General features: G+C 52.8%; 1 protein-coding gene across 2 annotated transcripts in view; it reads right to left on the reverse strand.

Annotated features, from left to right (window-relative positions):
• LOC122946715 (long-chain fatty acid transport protein 4-like) overlaps positions 1 to 6,452 on the reverse strand; it is a 31,068-nt gene extending 24,616 nt beyond the window's left edge. Inside the window, exon 1 of one of the 2 annotated variants that reach the window (XM_044306497.1) lies at positions 6,125 to 6,451. The gene's annotated coding sequence lies outside the window, so the exon portion shown is untranslated. Of the gene's footprint in view, positions 1 to 6,124 lie in introns of both variants that reach the window. The other variant, XM_044306496.1, reaches the window with a different exon arrangement.
• Between the last annotated feature and the right edge of the window lie 1,182 nt (positions 6,453 to 7,634).

Genomic DNA, 7,634 nt, shown 5'->3' on the forward strand with positions numbered 1-7,634 from the left:
GGGATAGGGCGCAGCACTCTCAGGCCGTCACTTCTTTGGGGATAGGGCGCAGCACTCTCAGGCCGTCACTTCTTTGGGGATGGGGTGCAGCACTCTCAGGCCGTCACTTCTTTGGGGATAGGGCGCAGCACTCTCAGGCCGTCACTTCTTTGGGGATGGGGTGCAGCACTCTCAGGCCGTCACTTCTTTGGGGATGGGGTGTAGCACTCTCAGGCCGTCACTTCTTTGGGGATGGGGCGCAGCACTCTCAGGCCGTCACTTTTTTGGGGATGGGGTGCAGCACTCTCAGGCCGTCACTTTTTTGGGGATGGGGTGCAGCACTCTCAGGCCGTCACTTCTTTGGGGATGGGGCGCAGCACTCTCAGGCCGTCACTTCTTTGGGGATGGGGCGCAGCACTCTCAGGCCGTCACTTCATACGGTTGGAGGGAATGGTGTTACTCTGAGTTTCTACTGTCACAAAGGAGAACTATGAGGACATTGCTGTTGTGGGGGGGGGGCGACTACTTGACGGGGGGGGGGGGGGGGGGGGGGCTTTGAATTCTCCATGGATAACAGACCAAAAACCTACCGATGGGAAAAAAATATATAAAAAAACATTCACGGCACCACATTCTGTTTCTCAGATTTCAGGATAGAACATACTACGTCAGGCCCTACTAGAGCAGAGCATGACTGATGACTGATTTGTAGAAATCCCAAAAGATTCACTGTTAAAACTACAGGTAGAACTGGAATGAACACCTGCAGGGAAAGGGTTACAGAGAAGAACCCGGCCCAACACGTGGGCACACGCATCCATCGTGCAGGCCACGAAACAAGCAATCCCTCCACAACAAAGAGTTTTCTATGCGGCCGGCGAAAGCGTAAGATGCCAGGAAAAGCGAGAAATGAATCCACTGCGAGAGAGAGGATACAATTCCCCCTGAAGCTGTGGAGCGGGTGGGTACCGATATCCCTATGGACAAGCATTTGTAAACATATACCCCCCGCAGCAGCCCCTTCACCACCCACACCACTATAGATACCGAATCTACTGCAGCAGCGCATGACACCTGGCACATCAACGTATAAACGCGTCAATCCCCCTGCAATCAATTGCTCCTGCTCGCTGCCCTTAAAGCTCCTTTCACCCATAATTTTTCTTAAAGGGGTTGTCCAGCTTTTTATCTCCTCCCTCTACCGCAGCTCCTATAGTCCACCATTGCACTACAGTCTATGTTGGGGGGGGGGGGTCACATGCGCTGCTGTAGTCAATGACTGGCTGCAGTGGTGACGTGTCCCCCCAAGTGGCGTGTCACTGGGTCATGTGTCGCTTGGGGACATGTTACTGCGGCAGCCAGTTATTGACTGCAGCAGCACACGTGACCCCTATCCATGCTGGAAGTCTACAAGCCGGGGACCGGAGCACAATGGTGGACTAAAGGAGCTGGAACACAGCAGGTAAGTGTGCTTTCCTCCACAGGTCATCAGGCAGGCTTGTATTCGCTGTATGTCGGCCATTTTGGTTGTCACCCAGCTTTCCCAGGAAGACAAGGCCGTGGGTGGTGGGGTGGGGTGCTCTTATGAAATATTCTGACAAGCCCTCGTTACAATGGCACACCGGAGGCGATTAACTATTTTGGGCCGACAACTCTCAACTAGTTCTGCAAAATCTAGGTGAGAGTTCACATTGGTTTTGAACTGTGCGACGCCTGTTGCGAAACACGCACATGAGGGGTTAATGAGTCACAGTCAGCGGGTCTCCGCCATCACTAAAGTAGGCGAGAGGTGACGGCGGGGAGCCACGCACTGCCCGGGTTATGCCAGGGCAAACATGGAAAGGGCCATTCGCTGAGCAGCTGCGGAGGGCGCTGGGTATTAAAAGGTTAATCTGGCACGGAGGCAATGACCGAAACTTAAGAAGGAAAGCTTGTTGACCCTTATTAACCCCCCGAGAGACACAGTCATTATCTAATGATCCACAGGGACCCGGCAAAGTTGGATGTCCCCCCAAATCAGAGTGGCCGAGTGTCCCCCAGTAAGCGTCGTCTTGGAAAGGTGGGTGACCATACTGGAAGCCATACTGGTTGTACCTGGCAGAGATAATCTCCCCCAACACAAGTGAATTAACCCCTGATAGGTCAAAGTCTGAATATACCGACTGCTCCAGTGCAGCCGTACTACAACTCTCAACATTACCTGGGAGCTGTCATTTTATAACTGCTGTCAAAGGCTGGCAGGCTGGCAATTGACAGCCGTGGTCTCCAACCTGCAGCTCGCCAGCTGTTACAAAACTACAACTCCCAGCATGCTCCAACAGCCACAGACTAGGAGTTGTAGTTTTGCAATAGCTTAGAACAAAGGAGGAGACCAATGACCTAAAGAAACTGCTCTATTTCAAAAGGGGTTCTGCTAGGGACAACCTATATTATAGAAAAACTATAACTCTCAGCATGCCCGGACCGGGAGTTGTACTTTTGCAATAGCTTGGCGCAAAGGAGGAGACCAGTGACGTAAAGAAATTGCTCCGTTTTAAAATGGGGTCTGCTTTGGACAACCCCTATATCTTATTATAGCAAAACTACAACTCCCAGCAGGCCCTAACAGCCACAGACTGGGAGTTGTAGCTTTACAAGTGCTTAGGAAGTCAAAGGTTGAGGTCAATGATCTAAAAAAATAAAAATAAAGCTGAGTTTTAAAGGAAGTCTGCTTTCGGCACCATATACCCTGTATTAAGGCGTACAGCTGCAATACCAGGCACAGCCCATGTACAGGTGTGGCACTGTTCCCCACCAGTACAACCTATTTAGGTCTGGATCCTGTCAATGGTCTGGTGAATGGACCAGTAGACATGAAAGGAATTCACCAGTGCCCTGTGGGTGATGAGCGGCGCTATGGAATTGCTGACCAGGCCATTAAGGTATGCTGGGAGTTGTAGTTTTACAGCGGCTAGAGAGCTGCAGGTTGGAAACCAACGTCTTAAAGTGTAACTCATTTTTATATATTTTTTGCTAGTTTATTAGAGCTAGGCATGTATAACTGAGTTAGGCTACACGCACAGGACCGTTCTGTTTTTTGCGGTCCGCAGACTGCAGAACCGCAAAACACGGATGGCGTCCGTATGTGTTTCGCAATTTGCGGAACGGCACGGACAGCTTTTAATATAACTGCCTATTCTTGTCGGCAAAGCGCGGACAAGAATAGGACAGGTTATATTTTGTGTGCGGGGCCACAGAACGGAGCAACGGATGCTGACAGCACACTGAGTGCTGTCCGCATCTTTTGAGGCCCCGTTGAAGTGAATGGGTCCGCATCCAAGCCGCCAAAACTGCAGCTCGGATGCGGATCACAGCAACGGCCGTGTGCATGAGGCCTTAGGCCCCTTTCACACGGGGGAGTATTCTGCGCAGGTGCAATGCGTGAGTTAAACGCGTTGCACCCGCACTGAATCCTGACCAATTCATTTCTATGGGGCTGTGAACACGAGCGGTGATTTTCACACATCACTTGTGCGTTGCGTGAAAATCGCAGCAAGCTCCTCTTTGTGCGTTTTTCATGTAACGCAGGCCCCATAGAAATGAATGGGGTTGCGTGAAAATCGCAAGCATCTGCAAGCAAGTGCGGATGCGGTGCGATTTTCACGCACGGTTGCTAGGAGACGATCGGGATGGAGACCCGATCATTATTATTTTCCCTTATAACATGGTTATAAGGGAAAAGAATAGCATTCTGAATACAGAATGCATAGTAAAATAGCGCTGGAGGGGTTAAAAAATAAAAAATTGAACTCCCCTTAATCCACTTGTTTGCGCAGCCGACATCTCTTCTGTCTTCTTCTTTGAGGAATAGGACCTTTGATGACATCACTGCGCTCATCACATGGTCTATCACATGATCTTTTACCATGGTGATGGATTATGTGATGAGCGCAGTGATGTCATCAAAGGTCCTATTCCTCACAAAAGAAGACAGAAGAGATGCCGGCTGCGCGAACAAGTGGACTAAGGTGAGTTAAATTATTATTATTATTATTTTTTTAACCCCTCCAGCGCTATTGTACTATGCATTCTGTATTCAGAATGCTATTATTTTCCCTTGTAACCATGTTATAAGGGAAAATAATACAATCTACACAACCTTGAACCCAAACCTGAACTTCAGTGAAGAAGTTCGGGTCTGGGTACCACACTCAGTTTTTTATCACGCTCGTGCAAAACACATTGCACCCGTGCGATAAAAACTAAACGACGGAACGCAATTGCAGTCAAAACTGACTGCAATTGCGTACCTACTCGTGCGGGTTTACCGGGACGCATCCGGACACACTCGTCTGCAAGGGGCCTTAGTCTGTCTGATTGTCAAAAGATCTGTAATTACCCTATAATAACAGCTTTCATTAATGTCCCCTGTCCCTTTCCACTGCTCCCTTAAAGGGTTTCTGTTTCTGGAGGGTATACAGCCACCACAGCCATTACCATGTGTAGGGTTCAACAGACTGCGGGGAGGAAAACTAGAGCGGCCGGGGTAAGGGAGCAGAAGACTGGGGCGGCCGGGGTAAGGGAGCAGAAGACTGGGGCGGCCGGGGTAAGGGAGCAGAAGACTGGGGCGGCCGGGGTAAGGGAGCAGAAGACTGGGGCGGCCGGGGTAAGGGAGCAGAAGACTGGAGCGGCCGGGGTAAGGGAGCAGAAAACTAGAGCGGCCGGGGGATGACAAGGACGCAGAAGACTGGATCGGCCGATGTAAGGGAGCAGAAGACTGGAGCGGTCGGGGAAGGGAGCAGAAGACTGGAGCGGCCGGGGGATGACAAGGACGCAGAAGACTGGATCGGCCGATGTAAGGGAGCAGAAGACTGGAGCGGCCGGGGTAAGGGAGCAGAAGACTGGAGCGGCCGGGGTAAGGGAGCAGAAGACTGGAGCGGCCGGGGTAAGGGAGCAGAAGACTGGAGCGGCCGGGGTAAGGGAGCAGAAGACTGGAGCGGCCGGGGTAAGGGAGCAGAAGACTGGAGCGGCCGGGGTAAGGGAGCAGAAGACTGGAGCGGCCGGGGTAAGGGAGCAGAAGACTGGAGCGGCCGGGGTAAGGGAGCAGAAGACTGGAGCGGCCGGGGTAAGGGAGCAGAAGACTGGAGCGGCCGGGGTAAGGGAGCAGAAGACTGGAGCGGCCGGGGTAAGGGAGCAGAAGACTGGAGCGGCCGGGGTAAGGGAGCAGAAGACTGGAGCGGCCGGGGTAAGGGAGCAGAAGACTGGAGCGGCCGGGGTAAGGGAGCAGAAGACTGGAGCGGCCGGGGTAAGGGAGCAGAAGACTGGAGCGGCCGGGGTAAGGGAGCAGAAGACTGGAGCGGCCGGGGTAAGGGAGCAGAAGACTGGAGCGGCCGGGGTAAGGGAGCAGAAGACTGGAGCGGCCGGGGTAAGGGAGCAGAAGACTGGAGCGGCCGGGGTAAGGGAGCAGAAGACTGGAGCGGCCGGGGTAAGGGAGCAGAAGACTGGAGCGGCCGGGGTAAGGGAGCAGAAGACTGGAGCGGCCGGGGTAAGGGAGCAGAAGACTGGAGCGGCCGGGGTAAGGGAGCAGAAGACTGGAGCGGCCGGGGTAAGGGAGCAGAAGACTGGAGCGGCCGGGGTAAGGGAGCAGAAGACTGGAGCGGCCGGGGTAAGGGAGCAGAAGACTGGAGCGGCCGGGGTAAGGGAGCAGAAGACTGGAGCGGCCGGGGTAAGGGAGCAGAAGACTGGAGCGGCCGGGGTAAGGGAGCAGAAGACTGGAGCGGCCGGGGTAAGGGAGCAGAAGACTGGAGCACACTAATAATAATCTGCCCTGTACAGTGCCAGAGATCATAGGCAACGTCCAGAGAGATACAAGACAGATTTTGCTTTGGCTATGCTAATACGTATTGTCCTGCCAATAAAGCTTGTTGGAATCAGACATGAGGCAGAGGATAGCCTATACTACAGACAGACAGAGCAGCCTCCTCTGCAGTACATGGACCGGTATTATATATATATATATATAGATATAGAAGGGGGGGGGTCACTGCATTAGACTGGTAGGATGTATGGACGTGGAAGCTGTGAGGCATGCTGGGACTTGCAGTGCCCCCACAGCTGGAGGCTCACAGGGCAGCCCACCCTCCACGTCTTACAGCCTCACACTAACCTGCGGCAGAAGCCGGCGATCCGCCAGCACTACAACTCCCAGCCTCCTGTCCAATGCCCTTCCCAGCCGGGAGACTGCGGACTCTTCCTCCGGTGTGCTCGGTCTTCCGGGAGCAGCCCTTTCATACAGACACAAACCGCAGGCCCCGCCCTCCGCGCATCACGTGACGCCGCCGACCAGATCCGCTGGGAAGTGTAGTCCGAACCCCACTTACTGTACCCCCTCAATACCTGTCGAGAGACGGCGCGCGCAAGGCACGGCGGGAACGTGGTCAGACCTGACTAATCGATAGCAGATGGCCAGACTGAGGAGCAGCGTGTCATATTAGACTGTACTGAGAATTAGAAAAGGCTTCACGTACAGCAGTGGTTTCCAGCTTCTGTACAACTACAACTCCCAGCATGCTCACAATTAGAGGACAGTAGTATCAGCTGGATCGGACTGCTTAGGGCTGGTTTATATCATGTAACCATGGAGACACTTAAGTCTGCACAGGAGCTGCAGGCACAAAATGAATATTTTCTTTTAAAATCAGGTCTTTTTGTATTAAAGTCGATTCTTAATATTTTTTATTTTTTTATTGATTTACAAAGTGGTCACACCCTAATAAGGGGGCTTCCGACCACTTAGGGTAGGTCCCTGGGGTTGTGACAAGTTATCCTCTATAACAGGGATGCCCAACCTGTGGTCCTCCAGTTGTTGCAGAACTACAACTCCCAGCATGCCCAGATAGCCAACAGCAGGGCACAGTGGGAGTTGTAGTTTTACAACAGCTGGAGGGCCGCAGGTTGAGCATCCCTGCTCTATAACTGAGATTGTTGGGGGTCCTAACACTGGGACCCCCTGGAACAAACAGAGCAGCTGGTCCGGCATGCGCCCCCTCGCTGCAGTCATTTCTACAGGACTTCCAGGGACAGCCGTGTTCAGCACTCCACCATTTGCGGAACTCCCATGGAGATGAATGGGGCGGCAGTGCGCATGCTCCACCTGCCATTATTCATTTCATGGTGTCCCAGGGAACTCACTCTCGTGATCGGTGGGGGTTCCAGAGGTAGGACCCCCCAACAATCTGATAGGTATCCCCCATCTTGTGAACAGGGCATCTGTCAGCAGTTTTGTACCTATGACACCGGCTGACCTGTTACATGTGCACTTGGCAGCTGAAGGCATCTGTGTTGGTCCCATGTTCATATGTGCCCGCATTGCTGAGAATAATTATGTTTAATATATGCAAATGAGCCTCTAGGAGCAACGGGGGCGTTACCATTACACCTAGAGGTTCTGCTCTCTCTTCAAATGCCACATCTTCTGCACTTTGATTGACAGGGCCAGGCAGGCATCATCACTTTTACCCTGCCTGATCCAGTCAAAGTGCAGAGGGCGCAGCAGTTGCAGAGAGAGCAGAGCCCTCCAGGTGTAATGGTAACGCCCCCGTTGCTCCTTGCATATAATAAAACCCTCAGCTGCTAAGCGCACATGCCAAAGGTCAGCTAGAGTCGTAGGTACAAAA

This window comes from Bufo gargarizans, chromosome 9 (genome assembly GCF_014858855.1).
Source record: "Bufo gargarizans isolate SCDJY-AF-19 chromosome 9, ASM1485885v1, whole genome shotgun sequence".
NCBI classification, from domain to species: domain Eukaryota; kingdom Metazoa; phylum Chordata; class Amphibia; order Anura; family Bufonidae; genus Bufo; species Bufo gargarizans.